The sequence below is a fragment of the Crinia signifera genome, chromosome 5 (genome assembly GCF_055691185.1).
Source record: "Crinia signifera chromosome 5, ASM5569118v1, whole genome shotgun sequence".
Taxonomy (NCBI): Eukaryota; Metazoa; Chordata; class Amphibia; order Anura; family Myobatrachidae; genus Crinia; species Crinia signifera.
In genome coordinates, this window is record NC_139221.1 from 13,872,153 (window position 1) to 13,896,509 (window position 24,357).

Consider the following 24,357-nt stretch of genomic DNA (forward strand, 5'->3'; position numbering starts at 1 on the left):
ACTAAAAATGGAATCAAGTAACGCAGTGTTCCCCTCGTTATACAGAACTGGCAGCAAAAACCTGTTAGATAATACCTACAGTATTCATCCTGATCCCTGCACTGATTACCTAATATGGTCCTAATACAGGTCATATGGAAAACACCTCATTTTTCTTCCTGCCTTTTATTGTGCATCCGTTACTAAGAATACGCTAAAATATAAATTATTTTTCATGGTAACGGGAAAGCCCCTGAGGACATTGGCTGCGATATAACCATAAGTAAGATAAATCTCAGGGATTACTAATGATTAATGATGTTGTATCCGATGCTAGGAATTCTCACAGTGCTGAAGACGTAGTTATCAATCACAGCGTCTACAGGATGGTTGGATGTTAGGAAGTTACAGTTTCCTTTTACGGTACCTCCTATAGAGAAGTGTAATAAACCCGGGCAATTTAAGTTTACTCATATTTACTTAGAACCCAAAAATGGGTGGTTTTTCCACCTAGGGTGAGTCACCTATAAAGATGACAGTAGGTTAAATAACCATAACTATATTACTGTGCCTCTTTATAAACTAATGATACTTATTAGTTATACTTGAGTACTTATTAAGTACAAGAAGCACTGAAATGGGCACAAGGCATGTACAAGAACGTTACTACATTCCTGTATTTAGTCCAATCCAGTACAGCAATGAATCTAATGGTGCCCATACACTTATGCGATAAGATGTGATGCGACATCGCATCTGACCGCATCATGTGGTGCCCAGTGTATTTTTTTCACAGCATCCAATGTCGCATGCCATCTGCGATGTGACATCGGGTGCTGGAAGAGGGGTGGTGGTGGAGCGGGCACCGAAGCGCTGGTGGCTGTGGAGCAGGGACCAGAGCGGGGAACAGCAGCACTGTGAAGAAGTGCTTTCAGGTCGGTGGGGTTCAGCAGCAGCAGAATTTGAAACACTGGGCGGCTGCCCAGAGCCGGCCTTAGGCATAGGCAAACTAGGCAATTGCCTTGGGCATTTGGAATGCCTAGGGGCATCAGCAGCTTCTGCTGATTAAAATGATATGTAGCATGCCTATATTCTGTGTGTGTGTGAGGCTGTATCTGCAAATGAAATAGTGTATTCATGGAAATCACTGTAACATAGCATTCTGTATGCAGGTACAGCCACAGTCGCACCCAGAATATATTTATGCCACATATCATTTTAATCATCGGAAGCTCCTTGTGTGTGCTGGTCATAACATTGCAAATAAGATGAATGTTCAGCAAAAAAGGCCCCCAACGTTAGCAGAACTGACCAGGAGCTGCATGGCCTATTGAGTCAAGATGTATGTGGAAACATCTGTATCCAAGCAGAGGCAGAGGTCACAGTGTTAGCGGCTGTACGAGTGCTGTCTGCGGGTGGGTTGGTTGTGCAATAGTGTTCGGCATATGTGTAAGGGGCATTATGTGTGTCATGTATAAATGCATTAATAATGTGCGACATATGTGTAACAAGCATTATGTGTGTCATGTGTATAAGGGCATTAATAATGTGCAACATATGTGTGTCATTATGTGTATGAAGGGCATTAATAAAGGTTGGCATAATGTGTAAGGGGCATTATGGTTATAAGGACATTAATAATGTGTGTCATGTGTAAGGGGCATTACTGTGTGGTATTATCAGGGGTGCCGAGAGAAAGGGGTAGAGGGTACAAATTACCCAGGCCAAAGTCTGATGGAAGGGCCTAGTGGGGGCCCCGGGCCCCCTCCCCTTAAGTGACAGCAGTAGCTGCAGCTCTTCTCCTCTGCCCAGCACACACTGCTTTGTGCTGGGTTGCAGTGTGGCCATGGAGGTGCTTAAAATACAATATTTTCTCAGGATTTTATTCTAAGGGTATAATGTGAGGAGTAATGTACATAAGGTAAAGTGGTACTACTGTGTGATGTAACGTGAATAAGGGACACCATTGCATGATATAATGTGAATAAAGTGGCACTACTGTGTGGCATAATTTGAATTGGGGGTACTATTGTGTGGTCATGCCCCTTCCCAGCAAGAACACACCCCTGTTTGGGCTGTGCACCGAATGTGTGCACTGTTTCTATTTAAAATATTGCGGGTAGGGGCACCAAAATGATGACTGCTATGATGAGGGTTGATGGTGCTGGGAAAGGGGAGCAGGGTCAGAGGCGGAACTAGTGGCGGTGCTAGGGGGCACCAGCCAAAATCTTGCCTAGTGCGTCATTTAGACTAGGGCCGGCTCTGGGACTGCCTGATTGGCTAAAAGAGAGCTCTCACAGCCAGTCAGCGGCTGCCTGAATGTGAGTCCACTGATTGGCTGAAAGAGCTCAGTGGGCTGGCCAGTGTTTTAATTTTTTTTTTTTGGCACCGCTGCTGAGTCCCTTGCCGCCAGCGCTCCTTCATAGCGCTGCTGCTCCACCGCCGCAATCGCTCATGCAATTCAATAAATATTATGTGCAGGACATAATATTTTTCGATGCTACAAGCGACCGGCGGGGGGACCAATTATTCATGCATACATGCATACAATCATATATATATATTAATGTATGTGTGTGTGTCGATATGCATTGAGGTGATTTAGCCCCCTCCCGTCCGCCCATCTGCCGCCCGCCAATCCGCCGCCCGCAGCCTTACCTGACTTCACTGGTCCCGTCCCGGCTCCCTTGCTAGCTTCATTCTTCTGCTAGTGAGACGGACCACAATAAAATGTCCGCCCCATATAGCAGACAGTTCTCTGAAACTGTCTGCTGTATGGGGGCGGACATTTTGTGTTGGTCCGTCTCACTAGCAGAAGAATGAAGCCATCAAGGGAGCCGGGACGGGACCAGCAAAACAGGTAAGGCTGCGGGCGGGCGGTGCGGCGGGGGGCGCCCCCCATTAATGGCGGGGGGGCGCCCAATTCATAGTTACGCCACTGGCTGACAGCCAGGTTCACGATGGCCATCGGCTATTTTCCCTCATAGGTGTCCACGACCCCCATAGAGGGAGAATAGAATAGGTGGCTCGCGTAGCGAGCCACCATGCCCACAGCATGGCGTGCGAAGCAAGCCCGCAAGGGGCTTAGTTGCGCTCACCATGCTGTCTGGGTCCGGGCAGTCAGGATCCCGACACTTTTACAACGCAGTGGCTTAGCCTGCTATATACGGCTCATCTGCCAAACACCCTTATACTATCAGCGCAGCGGCTGACTTAAGTCGCAACAACGCTGTATAAAATAGCAGGCTTTACATATTGCTAAGCCTCAGAACCTGCATAGAGTTATTGCTGATCTCCGCGGATAGCAATGTACTAACGCAGAGTACCCTCAGGCTTTGTAATCAGTTTCTGTCACCAACAACGGTCGACACTAGTGTACTACCCAGTGGCAAACGCAGGATTTTCAGAAGGGGGTTTCCAGAGGGGCGGAGCAAAGCACGGAGATGGACACTTAGGTGACCCAGTATATGCCGGGTCAGTTAAAGTATTATAGATAGACCAAATATATATAAATATTAATAATAATAATAATAATATGAAATATATATATATACTAGGCGATTCATCGCGCCCTACGGGCGCTCTTCACACCGTCGTAAGGGGCTGCGCCCCCTTAATTTGTGAACGTTTGTATATGAGAAACATGGTTAGAATTGTATGAAAGATGCCTGTATTGCAACTTAGGTGTCCGCGAATCGCGGGAGGGGGGGTCGCGGAGGGTGCCGCGAATTGCAGGAGGGGGGGTCGCGGGGGGGTGCCGCGAATTGCAGGAGGGGGGGTTGTGGGGGGGTGGATGCTGCGAATCGCGGGAGGGGAGGGATTGCAGAGAATCGCGGGAGGGGGGTCGCGGGGTGGGTTGCCGCAAATCGTGGGAGGGGGGTTACGGGGGCGGGGGGTTGCGGCGAATTATGGTAGGGGGGGTCGCGGGGGGTGTGCCGTGAATCACGGGAGGGGGGGTCACGGGGTGGGGTGCCGAGAATCGCGGGGGGTGTGTGTGTGCTGTGAATCGCGGGAGTGGGGGTTGCGGGGGGGGTGGGGGTGACGCGAATCGCCACAAGAAAAAATCAACACAGAAAGGTCAACACATGTAAATGTTGACATAAGTGTGGCACTTCATTGGTGTCCATGTCGACACATGAGAATGAATATGAAAATATTAAAAAAATGAAAAAAGAAAACTTCAAAAACTCATGTCAACCTTTTTCATTGTCGACCATAGCCATGTCAGTGTTTTCCATGTGCAATTTAATTCTGGAGCTGCCGCGAATCACGGGGGGTGCCGCGAATTGCGGGAGGGGGGGTCGCGGGGTTGGGTGCCGCGAATCGCGGGAGGGCGGGGTTCACAGGGGTTCCGGTGGGGGGTTGCCGCGAATTGCGGGAGGTGGGGGGTCACGGGGGGTGCCGCGAATCGCGGGAGGGGGGGTTGCGGGGGGGTGTGACGCGAATCGCTACAAGAAAAAATCTACACAGAAAGGTCAACACATGTAAATGTTGACATAAGTGTGCCACTTCATTGGTGTCCATGTCGACACATGAGAATGAATATGAAAACATTCAAAAAATGAAATAAATCTTCAAAAACTCATGTCAACCTTTTTCATTGTCGACCATAGCCATGCCAGTGTTTTGCATGTGCCATTTAATCCTGGGGCTGCCGCGAATCGCGGGGGGTGCCGTGATTTGCGGGAGGGGGGGGGGGGTTGCGGGGGGTGGGTGCCGCGAATCGCGGGAGAGCGGGGTTCATGGGGGTTCCGGTGGGGGGTTGCCGCGAATTGCGGGAGGGGGGTCGCGGGGGGGTGCCGGGGTGCCGCGAATCGCCGGAGGGGGGGTTGCGGGGGGTGTGACGCGAATCGCCACAAGAAAAAAATCAACACAGAAAGGTCAACACATGTAAATGTTGACATAAGTGTGGCACTTCATTGGTGTCCATGTCGACACATGAGAATGAATATGAAAATATTCAAAAAATGACAAAAAAACTTCAAAAACTCATGTCAACCTTTTTCATTGTCGACCATAGCCATGTCAGTGTTTTCCATGTGCAATTTAATTCTGGAGCTGCCGCGAATCACGGGGGGTGCCGCGAATTGCGGGAGGGGTGCTCGCGGGGGTGGGTGCCGCGAATCGCGGGAGGGCTGGGTTCACAGGGGTTCCGGTGGGGGGTTGCCGCGAATTGCGGGAGGTGGGGGGTCACGGGGGGTGCCGCGAATCGCGGGAGGGGGGGTTGCGGGGGGGTGTGACGCGAATCGCCACAAGAAAAAATCAACACAGAAAGGTCAACACATGTAAATGTTGACATAAGTGTGCCACTTCATTGGTGTCCATGTCGACACATGACAATGAATATGAAAAAATTAAAAAAATTAAAAATAAATCTTCAAAAACTCATGTCAACCTTTTTCATTGTCGACCATAGCCATGTCAGTGTTTTGCATGTGCCATTTAATCCTGGGGCTGCTGCGAATTGCGGGGGGGGGGGGTGCCGCGAATCGCGGGAGGGGGGGTCGCAGGGGGGGTGCCGCCAATCGTGCAAGGGGGGGTCGCGGGGGGGTTCTTTTTGCCGCGAATCGCGGGAGGGAGGTCGCGGGGGGGGTGTTTTTTCCGCGAATCGGGGGGGGGGGGTCACGGGGGGAGGGTTTGCCGCGATTCGCGGGAGGGGGGGGTCGCGGGGTGGTGGTTATGCCGCGAATTGCGGGAGGGGTCGTGGGGGGGTTCTTTTTGCAGCGAATCGCGGGAGGGGGGGTCGCGGGGGGTGTTTTTGCTGCGAATCGCGGTAGGGGGGGTCGCGGGGGAGCGGGTGTTTTTGCCGCGAATCGTGGGAGGGGGGGGCGCGCGGGGGGGGGAGGTTTTGCCGCAAATCGCGGGAGGGGGGCGCTCACCTGGTGGCTGTGGAGTAGCAGTGCTGGGCAACATGGGAAGGCAGTGGGTGTCTGGCACTGTCTGTGGGCTCACTGGGCTGGTTCTCTGTCACATACCTCCCAACATGACCCTCTCCAGGAGGGACACAATGCTCTGTTTCTAGACTTCCCCTTAATGTATGATTGCCATCACCTGTTTTAAACAGGTTAATTTCTCAGAAAGGTGTTCAGCACAGATGAAGGCAATCACACATTAAGAGGAAAGTCCAGGAACAGAGCGTTATAGACACAGACACCCACTTTGAGTGACAGATGTAGCCAAATATATAGGAGATACATACATACATACATACATACATACATACATACAGGGGCGTCAACAGCAGTGTAGACCCGTGGGCATAGCAATGTATTGGGGCCCCTACCGATCCTCCGATTTTTACAATTCTTATACCCATGGAAAGAGGGGACCCTCAGCTTTCAGCTGAGGGCCCTTAGACTCCTGGGGGGGGGTTTCTGGGTACTCAGAAACCCCCCTGCGTGCGCTACTGCTACCCACTGGTCGGCATAGGTGTCGACTGTTTTCTGTAGTGTTGATTGGAGGTCCTCCCTAAATATAAGGCTGCAGTGTAACATAACTCTACAGCCCGTTAAACCTATATTGTATTTTGTACACCACACAATGTATCATTTGTCTACTAGGTGAAGCAGGATATTAATGTGCACAGAAACTGTTACACAGTGTGACCCATAGATTGGGATACAATTTGATCTGTTTAAAATTACCACTAAGCAAAGTGGAACACAGAACTGCACACGAGTGAGTTGGGCAGAGAACTTCTGCTTAGACCACACTACTGCAGGACCGTTCCCACACTATCTTTATCCTTTTCAAAGGTAATAAGGGTGACCAATTTACCCTATTAATCATCTGTGCTGATCGCACCACACAAGACCCACAGCGGGCTAATAAAACGCACTTGTTATCATACAAGATTATTGCACACTGCTAATATCTCACCGTACTGTCTGACAGTATTATGATGTCACTACAATTTACCTGTTGAATTATGGTTATAGGGGATATACAACCCCTTGAATTCATATAGGAAAAACACCTTGTGGCTAAGACATCGTACAAAGTGCCAGCACCCTCCTCTGGCAGCGCAACCCCATTTAGACACTTCTCATACGAGATATCATATTTGATCTAATACTTTAAGTGTCAACGGGAACCACCTGTCGACAGAGTATACATATATACAGATAGCCCAGTTGTGTCGAGTGAGTGAGCCGCCTTTAACAAAGGCACATTTATGTTGTTTTGCCTTGTGTGTTTTTATATTTCGCTCTTCTTAAACAATGTTAATAAAAGTTAACTTTCATTTGTGAAAGTCCATAAAGGTGCACCACGCCGAGACATACTTTTTTCTTCCTTTGTTCTTACTTCTGAGGATAACATAGACTCAGACCTCTATAATAAATATTTACAAGAGATCTATTTGCCCCTGATGAAGTCTCTTGTTGAGACAAAACGCGTCTGGTATGCAACGTCTGTGATTACAAACAACTTTTAACATCGAAAGTCACTCCAACTACGAGGAGCCATTGTAAATTTTATTGTATATAATTTTTTGGTACTTGTGTACTAGCACGGCACCCATCGCATCGCAGACCATTAGGCATACGATGGTATGCGATGCGATGGCAGGCGATGGTATACAATTTTATGCATTGGCATTGTATGCATTGTATGCCATTGTATCCTTATGGGTTTTTCAATGTTAAAAGTGCCCCCTAAAAGATAATTAACCGTGATGGGTGCTTAGTATGTTAAAAGCACCCCCAATGGCACCCCCATTATCAACGCCCACCCAAAGCGTGGCGAGCGCAGCGAGCCCGTGAGGGGTGGCGGAACGCGTCCTCCGACCTTTTCATACCCCCACTATCCACGTCGGCATGGAGTAGACTTTATATAGTGTGGCGAGCCCAAAGCGTGGCGAGCGCAGTGAGCCCCGCGAGGGGACGCGGAATACATGTAAAGTGATACGCGTCCGCTCGCCACGCTTCGGGCTCGGTGGCTCGTTGCGCTCGCCACACTATACAAAATCAACTCCACGCCGACGTGGATAGTGGGGGTATGAAAAGGTCGGAGGATGCGTACCGCCACCCCTCGCGGACTCGCTGCGCTCGCCACGCTTCGGGTTGGTGTTCATAGTGGGGGTGGCATGGGGGTGCATTTAACATTGTAAGCCCCCATTAGGGTACTTATACAATTTAAAATCTTATAGGGTGCTTATACAATTTAAAATCGCATTGCATCGGTGTGCATCAGGTTTATGGCATGCGATTATATGTCGTGCGACTTAATATCGTGGGCGCCGTGCTAGTACACAAGTACCAATTTTTTTAATAAATGTTTTATTATACAAATATGTTCAATCTATTAAACTGTTAGTAAATATGGAGAGATTCCTATTGAATATTGGGTGCTGTCGATACTTATGTATTTGTGATATATATATATATATATATATATATATATATATATATATATAGCCAGTGGGACGGCGGCACTCCAAATAAATGACACCAGAGACAGGCTTTTGGGTAAACCGACGTTTCAAGACCGTCAGGTCTTTTTATCAAGGTGCAAAAGAGATAAAGAGCAAGTGGAACATAACGTACATAAATACCTGAGAGACCTGTTCACGTCTCCTGCCGCAGCTCCCCGGGCGCCTAATAATGACGTCATCACGTTGGAGCGTCACAGGAGACGCGAAGTGATCCTGTGCAAATACAAAAAAAAAAAAAAAAACTGTGAGCCAATAACATGTATGTGTGGGTAACCATAGCGATGGCACCCAAACAATAACAGACACATATTTAAAAACAGCGAAGTCGACATGCAATAACAGTTGGACAAAGATAAGAGCCATAAGAAATGCATATGCATAAGGATACAGGCTATGACTCTTTTGCTTACATAGCAAATATAAGAATTTCATCCCTCAAATGGAAAGAAACACACACAAATATGCAGGAAAAGTCAAAACAACAGTATATAAAACATCATACAGAGATCAAAGGAAACAGGATAACCCCAGTTGCTCATTAAGGCCTCTGGGGGCCAGTGTGTCAAGGCGATCAATCCACCTACACTCAGCCCGTAACAGCGCAAGTGACCTGTCACCCCCTCTCTTAAGGGGGGGGACATGGTCAATTATGCGGTATCTGAGCGAGGTCAGAGGATGACGAGCCTGCGCGAAGTGTCGCGCCACTGGTTGTTCACTGGATCCAGACTCAATAGCTGCCTTGATGGCCGACCTATGGGCTGCTGCCCTTTCCTTAAAGGAACAGTCGGTTTTGCCGCAAGGACAGCTAATGAGATATACCACAAATCGTGTGTGACATGAGACCCGGTGTCTGATTTGAAATCTCTTCCCAGAATAGGGATGAAAAAACGCATCCCCTGGGGTCATGAAACTACAGGTGGTGCAGCCGCAGCACCTGTAACATCCCGGTTTTGGGGTGCCCAAAAAAGTCGTGACTGGGGGAGGAAAAATCACATAATTTTTAACCAGAAGGTCGCGTAAATTGCGGCCCCTGGTGTAGGCACACATCACTGATTTGTGTTTTAAGGATGGTAGAGAGGTGTCAGTGCTCACTATCGGCCACCGATTGTTAACACATCGTCTGATTTCGGAACTCCTTTGATGAAAAGAGTTAACCCAAATCAGTTTGTTTTGCATTTTTTCATCTTTGGGGGACCTGGGCAAATTGTGATCAGGGCAAGGTAAAGCCAGAATTTTTCTTTTGGTGATTTCTAAATCACGAGGAGCATATCCCCTTTCAATAAATTTGTCGCGCATGACATCTAAAGCTTCTTCCAATTTGTCACGTTCACTTGTGATCCTATGGACCCGCAACATTTGAGAAAACGGGAGGCCTTTGATTAACGGAACCGGATGATGGCTTGATGCCAGCAACATATTGTTGCGATCGGTAGGTTTGGAGAAAAGAGATGTGACAAAGCGGCCCTCTTTAATTTGAATATTAACATCCAGGTATTGCACCTCGGATGGATGGATGGTGAACGTAAATTTCACTGGAGAGGGACTGGCATTGTGTTCAGTAATGAGGTCTGTTAATGTCTGTACATCTCCTGACCAACCAATCAGGAGGTCATCGATGTAACGTGTGTACAAAAACATCGAATCTCTAATGGAGGGTCTGGTGAAAAAAAGCAATTTTTCAATAGTAAACATAAAGGCATTTGCTAGCGACGGGGCCACGGAGGACCCCATCGCACAGCCACGGAGTTGAAGGTAGTATCTGCCATTAAACAAAAAATAATTCCGAGTTAAAGTAAGTTTTAGTAATTTCAAAAAAAATTTAATATCAGGGCCCAAATACAAGGGATTGTCGGTAATAAGGGTTTGTACTGCCGCTATACCTGCATCATGGGGGATGCAGGTATAGAGGCTGGTGACATCAACAGTACTGAGGACCCCAGACTGGGGTACAATAGGTATGGCAGAAAGTTTAGCTAGTAAAGTACTGGTGTCTTTAAGATACGTGTTTTCGGCTTGGATGCACGGCTGCAAAAAAAAGTCTAAATAAACAGAAATACATTGATATAGCGACCCCCGGGCCGAAATGATCGGGCGACCGGGGGGATTGACAGGATTTTTATGAATTTTGGGCAAAGAATATAACAACGGAGTAATGGGGTGCTGGGTGGTCAAAGCATCAAGGGTGGATTTATTAATAATGTCATCAATGCACGCCATGGATAAGATTTTATCCAACTCAGATTTATATTGTGTAGTAGGATCCTTGGATAAGGGTGCATAAGTCTCAGTATTACTGAGTTGTAGATTAAGTTCGGCGACATAGTTCACAGTATCTTGTAAAACTATGCCGCCGCCCTTGTCTGCAGGACGTATTACAATGCTTAAATCATCACTCAGCGATTTTACTGCCTTCCATTCTGGAATGCTAAAATTGGAATGTCCAGATGATGGTTTGGAAAGGGTATGTTTAATGTCCTGCTCCATCAGTCTGCTGAACGTTTTTATAGACGGGTTGATTGATACAGGATCAAATTTGGATTTTGGTCTCAATACCGGAGGAAACGATATTGGTTGAATAGAAGACTGTTCTTGTTGTTTGTCCTGGAAAAATTCACGAAGCTTTAATTGCCGGGTCAGTTTCAATTGTTCCACTTTAATGGTGAATGGGTCAGGTTTATTAGTGGGCACAAAATTTAAACCTTTAGATAAGACTTGTACCTCCGTGGAGTTAAGATTACGGGATGACAAGTTAAAAACTACTTCCTTGGCTGGCGAGTGGGCTGGTATCGGGTTTTGACCCCTCGCTCTCTTGTTCTGGCCCCCCCGCCTCGTGTATTGCCTCCGGGATTCTCCCGGTGTCCGCGGGGTGGGACCCCTAAAGGGAGTGGGTGGATAACGTTATGGTCACCCTCTCTTTCGCTTGCTGAGGAAGCTTCTGTGCCAGAGGACTCAGTATCCATCACTGTGCGGTTAAAGCGCGTATATTGGCGGCGTCTGTAGGGACGGGTGGTAGACTGTTCGCCCCCTGTAAACCAGGGATATACGGCATGTTTAGTATAGTCTAAATTGACCCGATCTTTTTTATTTTTCTTATAGGCCACCAGTTCTTTTTTATATTTGTCCACTTGTGTGGATAGTTTGTCCAACCAATTGGTCGATGTGTCGGCAATCAGGGTGGCTTTGTGGGTTTGTTCAAATTCAAGTAGTTTGGTACGGACTGTCACTAATTCCTTGGTGACCTCCTCTATCACGGCTACCATCAAATCGAAGGAGCATTTGTTGAGTATGGATGTCCATACTCTACAAAAGGGGATGCTGAATCGGCCAATCGTCGGCACGTTTTTAACCCTAAATCCCCGCGGGATCTTTTTTTCTCTGACGTAGTCAGATAGGGTGACCCCATGGTAGTACAGATCTGTTTCTTTTCTTTTTAGATTGTTCCATTCATGATACAATTGAATGTTATCTGGAGCCAGATTAGCCGTGACATCCTCCTTGAACAAAACCCTATCGTAATCACTGTCTGAATAACTAAAAATAGAGCCCAGGGTAAGCTCTACACGTGTTTGGGATGCTGTTGTTCCCTCTCCCAGCATAGGATCATTGTGCATGGTAAAGAAGGAAGTTGTATCCAGGCACCGCAATCCAACTTCAACGCGCTGGTACAATATACAACACCGAAGGTGACAACGTGTAATAGAAGGATAGACAGGATAAAAGATCTCTTAAGGTAAAAAAGTGTCCTTTAAACAGGACAAATCAGCAGGTGCCTTCCAAAAACGACGGGATGAATTCCGTGGTTTGTAGATAATTTTCCTTGAGGAGGCACTCAGAAATAAGGCTTTCACAGCAAGTAGCAATCCAATATAGTCAATAACGGGTGCCTTCCATAAAAGCAGCGGGTGAGCGGTGCTTTAAATATAGCCAGTGGGACGGCGGCACTCCAAATAAATGACACCAGAGACAGGCTTTTGGGTAAACCGACGTTTCAAGACCGTCAGGTCTTTTTATCAAGGTGCAAAAGAGATAAAGAGCAAGTGGAACATAACGTACATAAATACCTGAGAGACCTGTTCACGTCTCCTGCCGCAGCTCCCCGGGCGCCTAATAATGACGTCATCACGTTGGAGCGTCACAGGAGACGCGAAGTGATCCTGTGCAAATACAAAAAAAAAAAAAGAAAAAAAAAAAACCTGTGAGCCAATAACATGTATGTGTGGGTAACCATAGCGATGGCACCCAAACAATAACAGACACATATTTAAAAACAGCGAAGTCGACATGCAATAACAGTTGGACAACGATAAGAGCCATAAGAAATGCATATGCATAAGGATACAGCGGCAGTACAAACCCTTATTACCGACAATCCCTTGTATTTGGGCCCTGATATTAAATTTTTTTTGAAATTACTAAAACTTACTTTAACTCGGAATTATTTTTTGTTTAATGGCAGATACTACCTTCAACTCCGTGGCTGTGCGATGGGGTCCTCCGTGGCCCCGTCGCTAGCAAATGCCTTTATGTTTACTATTGAAAAATTGCTTTTTTTCACCAGACCCTCCATTAGAGATTCGATGTTTTTGTACACACGTTACATCGATGACCTCCTGATTGGTTGGTCAGGAGATGTACAGACATTAACAGACCTCATTACTGAACACAATGCCAGTCCCTCTCCAGTGAAATTTACGTTCACCATCCATCCATCCGAGGTGCAATACCTGGATGTTAATATTCAAATTAAAGAGGGCCGCTTTGTCACATCTCTTTTCTCCAAACCTACCGATCGCAACAATATGTTGCTGGCATCAAGCCATCATTCGGTTCCGTTAATCAAAGGCCTCCCGTTTTCTCAAATGTTGCGGGTCCATAGGATCACAAGTGAACGTGACAAATTGGAAGAAGCTTTAGATGTCATGCGCGACAAATTTATTGAAAGGGGATATGCTCCTCGTGATTTAGAAATCACCAAAAGAAAAATTCTGGCTTTACCTTGCCCTGATCACAATTTGCCCAGGTCCCCCAAAGATGAAAAAATTCAAAACAAACTGATTTGGGTTAACTCTTTTCATCAAAGGAGTTCCGAAATCAGACGATGTGTTAACAATCGGTGGCCGATAGTGAGCACTGACACCTCTCTACCATCCTTAAAACACAAATCAGTGATGTGTGCCTACACCAGGGGCCGCAATTTACGCGACCTTCTGGTTAAAAATGATGTGATTTTTCCTCCCCCAGTCACGACTTTTTTGGGCACCCCAAAACCGGGATGTTACAGGTGCTGCGGCTGCACCACCTGTAGTTTCATGACCCCAGGGGATGCGTTTTTTCATCCCTATTCTGGAAAGAGATTTCAAATCAGACACCGGGTCTCATGTCACACACGATTTGTGGTATATCTCATTAGCTGTCCTTGTGGCCGACACTATGTCGGCAAAACCGACTGTTCCTTTAAGGAAAGGGCAGCAGCCCATAGGTCGGCCATCAAGGCAGCTATTGAGTCTGGATCCAGTGAACAACCAGTGGCGCGACACTTCGCGCAGGCTCGTCATCCTCTGACCTCGCTCAGATACCGCATAATTGACCATGTCCCCCCCCTTAAGAGAGGGGGTGACAGGTCACTTGCGCTGTTACGGGCTGAGTGTAGGTGGATTGATCGCCTTGACACACTGGCCCCCAGAGGCCTTAATGAGCAACTGGGGTTATCCTGTTTCCTTTGATCTCTGTATGATGTTTTATATACTGTTGTTTTGACTTTTCCTGCATATTTGTGTGTGTTTCTTTCCATTTGAGGGATGAAATTCTTATATTTGCTATGTAAGCAAAAGAGTCATAGCCTGTATCCTTATGCATATGCATTTCTTATGGCTCTTATCGTTGTCCAACTGTTATTGCATGTCGACTTCGCTGTTTTTAAATATGTGTCTGTTATTGTTTGGGTGCCATCGCTATGGTTACCCACACATACATGTTATTGGCTCACAGTTTTTTTTTTTTTTTTTTTTTTGTATTTGCACAGGATCACTTCGCGTCTCCTGTGACGCTCCAACGTGATGACGTCATTATTAGGCGCCCGGGGAGCTGCGGCAGGAGACGTGAACAGGTCTCTCAGGTATTTATGTACGTTATGTTCCACTTGCTCTTTATCTCTTTTGCACCTTGATAAAAAGACCTGACGGTCTTGAAACGTCGGTTTACCCAAAAGCCTGTCTCTGGTGTCATTTATTTGGAGTGCCGCCGTCCCACTGGCTATATTTAAAGCACCGCTCACCCGCTGCTTTTATGGAAGGCACCCGTTATTGACTATATTGGATTGCTACTTGCTGTGAAAGCCTTATTTCTGAGTGCCTCCTCAAGGAAAATTATATATATATATATATATATAAATATATACTGGCCAGGCAGATTAACACTGTCTCTAGGTAACCTGCAGCAGTGATTGAGGGCCAGCATATGTGCAGGTAGGCAGCTGGCCAGGGTAGAGGAGTAGGGGAGAAGGCGGGTGTGACAATGATGGTAGCCCCAACTATGCTTTCTTTTTATGGTGGAGTGCTTTTAGGGGGGAAAGGATAATTACTGTTATTTCAGTTTAAGGGGGGAACAGGCAGAGCCAGCACCAAAGTCTTGGAGCCAAGTACAAAAGATATCTCTGGAGCTCCCACAAACCTTCTTGACAACCCCACCCCCTCCCTTTTAAAGTGAGAGTGGTATTAAAAAAATTATATACTTTTTCCCCCCCGACATTCACAGACGGCACGCGGAAACATTTCTGCTCCCCCCACATTATAGCTCCACCCACAATGTCCACAGTGAAGGGCACCAAAATCTATATTTGCTTACAAAGAATAATAGGCTTGGGCCGGCCCTGGGGGAAGAAAGACAACAGCGCAACAGATGGGGTAGACAGTGAGCATGTAACAGAGGGTTAGGATGAGATTTGGCTGAGTATGGGGGTGTGTTGTCCTGAGAGTCTGAGGGAAAGAGGTAGAGAATTGCAGAGATAAGGATCAGCACGAGAGAAATCTTGGAGGTAGGAGTGGGGGGAAGTAACCAGCAGGCAGGAGGGTAAACAGAGACATTGCTTTGGGGTATAACCAGAGGAAAGAATATAAATGGTGGGAGGAAGGGAGGAAAAAAAAAAAAAAGATAAATAAATAAATAAAAAAATAAAATAAAATAAAGTATATGACTTTAAAATGGTATACCAATAAGGTAATAGATATTAGATAGAGAAAGAATGAATAAAAAGTACTTATCATGTGGGGGGGGCATCCCGTGTATAATTTTATTAGGATGAAATTATGGGTTTTTTTTTGGTTCTTTCTTGTTTTTTTTTCTTGTTATTCTTGATTTTTTTTTTTCTTGTACATATGTAAGGCGGAAATGACATTAATAACTTTTAGAGATCATCCAGAAAGGCACAACTAGTAAAAAGATAAAAATGGAACCAGGGAGAGGCAAATATTAAAAGTTATAGGGTAAACTGAGCAACCTCACAAAAGGTTCACATAGGCCCTTATTCTGGTTGGTGCGGTAATGTCCGCGTGCGGTCGGTCCGCCGATGTTTAGTGTCTGCGCATGTGCAGAGGCGTCTCTGCGCATGTGCGAACTGGACGCACGTCCAAAATCCGCATGAAATGTGTACACTACGAACAGGGGGTGGAGAGGGGCGTGAAGGGCTTTTTGGCCGCATTAATATATGCATACGCCCCGCGTTTCATGGGCGTTCCCATGAAAACGCTGGGCGTACGTATGGTAATGCGGTCGTGACGCACGTGTAGGGGGCGGACATATGACATTGCCGGATGTCATGTGCCCGCCCAAATCCCTGCTTTTGCACGGAGAAATGCCCGTGTGGTCTGAGGTTGCAGGAGTTGCCTGACCACTCGGTCCTGCATTCGATGGTCTCTGACCATCGAATGATGGGGGAGGTTTCCTGAGATGGAGGAGGCGTATTCCATGAAAAATACACTTGCGGTCCGTTCGGACAGCTTCTTACCGCGTACGGACGGAGTGAGCGATCTGTACGAAAGGCGGGGTTTAGGACGCACGGTCCTGGCCGCATATTCGGCTCCGTCCGCACAGACCAAAATAAGGCCCATAGAGCACGGACACAGATAGAATTAACACACACACAACACACAGATACACAATCAGTTGGAACATTGAACATATATAAAATTTCACTCCTTTTTTTTCTTGTTTATTTATTCATTTATTTACTTATTTCTCTTCTTTTCTCCTTCTTCACATATATCACCCCAATACTCAGCACATAGTGAAACGGCACAGGTACTACTAATACTAAGAAATTAGTTTATTTAGGAAAATACAATAAGTTTAGTAAATTAACGCACAAATGATTTATTCATATAATTCATACAATCTCACGAATCACAATAATCACGCTAACCACACTAGTACCATAATAAGTAAAAAGAAATTATTGAACCTCTACCATAAACAGGAAACATAAATTTAAGTGCCGGGATTATCTCTATTAAATTGATGCCATTTTAGCTCTGAATTAGTATGTAAAAAATATGGGTACTTATGAGTTATCTGGGCGCCCGATTTTTTGATTGTATGCCTTAAGTTAAGGCATACAATCAGATGCGATGCGATGCGATATCGCATCGCATCGCATCGCATGCGACCATCGGATGCGATGACCCGATTTTTCCATAGGAATCAATGTTAAAATGGACTGAGTCCATTTTAACATGGAATTCAATGAGAAAAGGGCTCCTTTTCATACCCCTACTATCCAAGTGGGCATGGAGTTGGATATAAACCTGTGGCGAGCGTAGCGAGCCACCGAGCCCGAAGCGTGGCGAGCGAAGCGAGCCCCGCGAGGGGACGGTATTCTGTGTCCCCTCGCGGGGCTCGCTACGCTCGCCACGCTTCGGGCTCGGTGGCTCGCTACGCTCGCCACAGGTTTATATCCAACTCCATGCCCACTTGGATAGTAGGGGTATGAAAAGGACCCCTTTTTCCCATTGAATTCCATGTTAAAATGGACTCAGTCCATTTTAACATTGATTCCTATGGAAAAATCGGGTCATCGCATCGCATCGCATCGCATCCGATGGTCGCATGCGATGCGATGCGATGTGCCCGATCCGACCCGATTTAGAAATCGGGCGCCCAGATAACTCACAAGTACCAAAATATGAGATACAAGGATTTCTCTTTTCTCTTCTATATAAATGTATGTTTATCAAAAAGTAAAAATAAAAAACGATATGATTTAAAAAAAACAAACAGCAGGCAGGAGAGGCAATGAACAATAGCGGAGCGGAGAGTGCAGGTGGCAGTATAAAGAGAGATAAGGTCAGATATGTAGGTGGGAGAGGAGGTGAGGGCTTGGTAAGTGTGTCTGAGAAGCTTGAATTGGATTGTGAAAGGGAAGGGGAGCCAGTGTAGAGCTTGTAAGATACGGGGTGGATGTAGTGCGAAAAGTGATGAAAATGAGTGGGTCAGCAGCATCGGGGACAGATTTGGAAGGAAAGAGGCAGATGTCAGGGAGGCTATATAGGATGAGATAACACTAGTCCAGTATGTATATGACCAGAGGGTGGATGAGGGTCTTAATAGCGTTCTTGGTGAGAAAGGGTCTGATCCTAAAAATATTATCAAGTTGAAAATGGCAGGAATGTAAGGGGTGCTGAATGTGTGGTTTGAAGATAGACGAGTCAAGGATTCCTCCAAGACTTGGGAGCTAGAGGAAATACTGTAGTTGTACCATCAATAGATAATAAAATTATCGGAAGTGAGGTTATGTAGGACGGTGGGAAGGTAATCATCTTGTAGACTTAAAGTAGTGCCCATGGCCAGGCATTGGTGGGAGATGTCCACTCGAACCTCCCTGGACTCCAGGCAGTGGCGACCAGACAAGCACTCAGACGGCAAGACCACACTACTGGACCTGCCCCACTGCCTGAAAGGGCGACGGGTCCATCTTTGCAACCCACATCTCCTTCCCATAGGAAGCAGTTGGTCTCCAGGAACCAACGGCCATCTTGAAAAATGAAACTATTGCTCAATTCAAGGTGACCCCATTGGGCCCATGACAATGAATGGGCCCATTACTAAAAGCATGTGGAATCTAGCCATTATCCACTTGTAACAGGCCCATTAGTGATCATTAATTGGCCAGTTAGTAAGATGCCTTATATAATGCTCATTTCTTCCAGACTACAATGACATTACCATAAGGTGTGTCCGCATCTCGGCCCGTTTCAATGTTACCATACACTGCACATTTACACGCTATACAATTCCTAATAGACGTGTTCTAGATGAGGTGCTAACATGGTATAGGGGCTGTGAGATTCATTGAGATGTTAGCAGTTACTCATTGACATTTTTTGAAAGCAAAATTACTCATCGAGGAGCCATTTATGTTTTTATCTCGTACTTAAAACTGATCTCTCAGGTTGTAACCTGTAAACATCTGGACCAATTATTTGGCCACCCAGATAAAAGTCTAGCAAATCATCCTAAAGCACGCATACAAGACGGCTAAACTGCCCCCGGGGACTGGATCATGAAGGCCTGCTACACCAATTATTCCCCCCTCGTTACTGATATTTCACACGAGAAACCTTATTGCAATATTACTGGCTCGGCTATCCGCTGTGTTGTGTGTGTGGCCCCGGCGACGCAAAGCGATTGGACTGATGTTATCTGGCCAATGTAATGCAGCTAGGGCGTTTATTGTGAGGTCGTAATAGTAGAAACAACTGTTAGCACTGATGGAGAAGGTGAGAGATCAGCAGACCAAGAGCATTCTCATGACTGATGTTTGCTTTGTACAACTCAATCGGCATCTGTTTCAGGTTTAGTGTCCCCGCGTTGTGCGGTGAATGTGAAATCAGGCAGCGGGATACAGAAATGTGCATTTATAGTAACTTGCAAGCAATGGGCCTGAATCAGTGTTGTTAGGGGAAAAAAAACGTGCTGCGCTGCAGGTGGGGCAGATGTAACGCGCATAAATTTACTAAGATCTGAGTTCTATTTCACATGAGATGTTTCTATGGGCAACCAATCAGAATCTGCTTATCTATTTAGCACCTTCTAGAAGATAATAGATAGTATCTGATTGGTTGTCCATAGCAACAGCCCACGTGAAATAGAACTCCGCACCTGGACAAATCAATCAATGGGTCTTAACAGAACCATAACTGTGGTTGGAGCTTCCCTCCTCTGTGAGGCTCTTTATTTTCTGAGTGCCCTTATCTCCTTCCCCTACCCCTTCCTTCCATCACTGATACCTGTACACCATTCATAAACTTCATATTGTCCTATATTACATTTCAAGGTGCTGACTTACCTGGGATTCAAACCCATTGCCTGTGACATTGCAGTCAGACACTCTATTCAACGAGCCCTTGCATAGAAAGCTATAGAATTCTATTTGAAACAGACCTTGTTCTTCAGGGCTTGCTAAACCGGCCCTCAATATCAAACAAGCGTCCACGTTTTCCAAATCACCTAGCTGGTGCACAGCTGTAGTCATTACTAACTGTCACATTTCCCAGACTCCCTAGCTGGTGCACAGCTGTAGTCCTTACTAACTGTCACATGTCCCAGATCACCTAGCTGGTGCACAGGTGTAGTCATTACTAACGGTCACATTTCCCAGACCACCTAGCTGTTGCACAGGTGTAGTCATTACTAACAGTCACATTTCCCAGATCACCTAGCTGGTGCACAGGTGTAGTCATTACTAACGGTCACATTTCCCAGATCACCTAGCTGCTGCACAGCTGTAGTCATTACTAACAGTCACATTTCCCAGATCACCTAGCTGCTGCACAGGTGTAGTCATTACTAACGGTCACATTTCCCAGATCACCTAGCTGGTGCACAGGTGTAGTCATTACTAATGGTCACATTTCCCATATCACCTAGCTGCTGCACAGCTGTAGTCATTACTAATGGTCACATGTCCCAGATCACCTAGCTGGTGCACAGGTGTAGTCATTACTAACTGTCACATTTCCCAACTCACCTAGCTGGTGCACAGTTGTAGTCATTACTAACGATCACATGCCCCATATCACCTAGCTGGTGCACAGGTGTAGTCAGTACTAATGGTCAGATTTCCATATCACCTAGCTGGTGCACAGGTGTAGCCATTACTAAAGGTCACATTTCACAGATCACATAGCTGGTGCACAGGTGTAGTCATTACTAACTGTCACATGTCCCAGATCACCTAGCTGGTGCACAGCTGTAGTCATTACTAACTGTCACATGTCCCAGATCACCTAGCTGGTGCACAGCTGTAGTCATTACTAACTGTCACATTCCCCAGACTCCCCAGCTGGTGCACAGCTGTAGTCATTACTAACTGTCACATTTTCAAACCTGCTGCATTCCTTCCTACTATAGATCCACAGGTGGCCTGAGAAACATGTACTGTTGGTAGATCTTGAGGACAGGTTTGCCCACCCCTATTGTACTTAAAAAAAAAAATAAAATCAGCATTGCAGCTGAGCAGATCTATGTAGTGCGTGACTACATGCAGATCTATAGATTGTAAATTTGCGAGCAGGGCCCTCATTCTTTTGACTGTGTGTAAATACCCAGTCAGTTGTATCACTGTCTCCTATTGTAAGGTGCAACGGAATATGCTGCGCAATACAAGAAACTGTTAATAAATAAATAAATATACACTACATAGATCCTCTCAATTGCAATGCTGAGATATATATATATATATGGTACTTGTGTATTAGCAGGGCGCCCATTACGTAGTTTGCGTAGTGGTGTACTGAGAATACCAATACACCACTATACTGGCTACGTAACTTATGCAAACTACGTAATTTACGTAACTGGAGCTGTGCTAATACACAATGGTTCATACCCCCAATATCCACGTCATACCCCCAGTATCCACGTGGGTGTGGGAGTTATAATTTATAAAGCGTGGCAAGCCCCGCGAGGGGACGTGGTTACGTGTCCCCTCGCCATGCTTCGGGCGCGGTGGCCAGCTGCGCTCGCCACACTTTATAAATTATAACTCCCACACCCACGTGGATACTGGGGGTATGACGTGGATATTGGGGGTATGACTTTGTTAGTGTGTGTGTGTGTGTGTAATGGGCTTTATACTTACCCTCCTCCAGGCTCGCCACCGCGTCCATCGCCCCGCTGACGGTGCCACTCCTCCAGCACTCACTCCCCGCGTCCCCCTCCTCCGGCAGTCAGTCGTACGCAATTAGCGTAGTGCCACTGGGGGAGCAGGGAAACCATGTGATGCTCCCCCAGCGGCAGTTATGTACATTGCTGGTGCCACGCCTTAGTCCAGGAACGCGTCTCCCCCCCGCCGGGTGCTAGTGTCCGCCGGGTGCTGGCGGTAAATCCCCCCTCTGCCAACACTCCACTCTGCCACCCGCCACTCAAGCCCTGCCGCCCACCCTTCGCCGAGTAAGTATTAAGCCACATATTAGCAGGGTTCCTGGCTACGCTACACTGACAACGAACCCTAAGGTACGTTGTCAGCGTAGCGTAGCCGGGCGACCTGCTAATACACAAGTACCATATTTATTTTTTTATTTTTTTACAAAGTACAAGTATACTTAGAAATCTCATTGTTCGGCTCTGGATATAAATACATACATAATTTTGCCTGCAGGGTAAAAAGCACATTTAACCCTTTGCAGTCCAATTTCTTTCTTTTCTTTTTTTTTTCAATTCAGTCTGGTGTAAATGTTTAAATTAATTGTCATTTTTTTTTTAATTCAAAAATGGTCTACACGGAATGTTGAACAATGTTAATGTTCTTATGTTAAAGTGTCTCACCACTGGATCTGCTACTAGCGCTAGGGCTGCTGAGCCTGACTAGACGTTGGCAGGGGCGGATCCAGGATAAAATGACAGGGGGGGCACCATGATAAAAAAGGGTTTGGGTGGGGGAGGGGCAGTGTTAGTGGTGCCAGTGCACATGCTAAGAGAGCGGCAGGAGAGGGTGGGAATGGAATTAAAAATAGGCCCTGGAATTTAAAGTACGCAGGCCCACCATGGCGACAAGTGAAGGATGTAGTTGTGCGCGCGCCGAAGGCGCGCTCCGGAAAAGGGTGTGTGGCCACTCAACAGGGGGCGTGTCAACACCATATACAACTTCTACACATTATGCAACAAAATACTAGACCCCTGTCACAACATTCAGTTATTGTTTGTTTCCTACCTGGTTTGTGGCTTCTCCTGTCTGTTCAGCCTGCTCCATGCTGCAAGGAAAGTCTGTGTGGCCTGAGCTTTGCTAATTACAGCACCTGGAGGAGTCCTTGCTGCTGACAGCTCTGTATAGTTGAACTGTGCTGTGAGATCTGAGCTCAGCTAATTAGTTACACCTGGGTAACTCTCCTGCAGGAGAGTTCAGTGTAAACTGAGCATGCTCAGCCCATTGATTAGTCCACCTGTGGGTTCCCTGTGCTTCCTATAAAGGGCAGCCTCTGGGAGACAGAAGCTGCCAGAGTATAGGTTCACACCAGCTCCAGCGTTCCAGTGCCTTGTACTATTCCAGACTTCTGATTATTGCATCTGACCTCGGCTTGTTCCTGACCATTCTCCTGCCTGATCCTCGTGTACCGTACCCAGTGTTTACCAGTGTATGATTCCGGCTATTCTCCTGACTATTCTCCTGCCTGCTCCTTGTGTACTACATCCGTGACATCCAGTGTATGACCTTGGCTAGTTCTGTTACCATTCTCCTGCCTGCTCCCTGTGTGCTGCATTCCTTGGTACCGTATCTGCTCATCTGTTACTGATCCGGCTTGACGACCACGCTCCATATTCCACAAGCTACCACCACTCATACGGGGAACCTGACCAGGGGGCCGCGACCGACGTGTCGGGTGCCGCAGAAGCCCATATCCCGCTTGGAGGGGTCACTGGCAGAAAACCCCCGGCACGGTTAGACTCCGCGCCCCTGTGTCAGGTCTAGCCAATCCCCGAGTGGTAGTGCACCCCAAGTTTGTGACAGAATACTCTGGCCCAACTGGAATATGGATGCTGTTAGTGGCATGTCTCATAAAGAACTCCTGGAACACCTACTGGTCCGGGTTGACAAGCAAGGACAGCACCAAGCTCTGATTATGCAAAGCTTGCAAACTCTGCAGCAGCAATTGGACCTCGCTCCACCCTCTCCAACACCAGTGATTTCTGATCCAGAGTCCATTAGGGTGCCTCGCCTGCTAATACAGCAGTTACAGGAGCTGCTGTCTAACGTCCTCACCCTTGTCACCAAATTGCTCAGCGAGTCTACTGTGGGCTTGGTGCCTGCAAGACCCTCAGATTCCACTCCGGGTACCCCATTGGCAAATACATCTGTGCCCTTAAAGGACAAGTACCTGAGTCGGCCTCGTCCCCAGTTGTCAGGTGAGGAACGCCAGCGACGCAGGTCCTTAAATTTATGTTTTTATTGTGGAGGCCAGGACCATTTGATTGGGGATTGCTCCCTCCGAGAGGCCAGGAATAAGGTTATTGCTGCTGTGCCCACTCAGGAAGAGTTTCATGGCTATCACTGGGGTCCAAGAACTAAAATCTTTTTACCTAAAAGCAGTAAATTTTCGGTCAAGCCGCAAGAAGCGAACCCGAGTGTCAAGTTCCGAGAGGGGAGTCCGGGTGTCCAACCCCAAGAGGGGGACCCATCAGTCCAACCCCAGAAGGGAGTCCTGTCCATTCAGCCCCAGGAGGGAGTTCATGGTCACAAGCCCCAGGAGGGGAGTCCGAGTATTAAACCCAAAGATGGGGTTCTGTCCAGCCAGCCCCAGAAGGGGGTTCTGTTAGTCCAGCCCTAGGAGGGGCTTCCGAGTATTGTGCTCCAGGAGGAGCTTCCTAGTGTCCTGCCCAAGGAAGGGCTTCCTAGTGTCTTGCCCGAAGAGGGGCATCAAAGTGTTTCACCCCAAGTGGACTCTCACAGTGTCGAG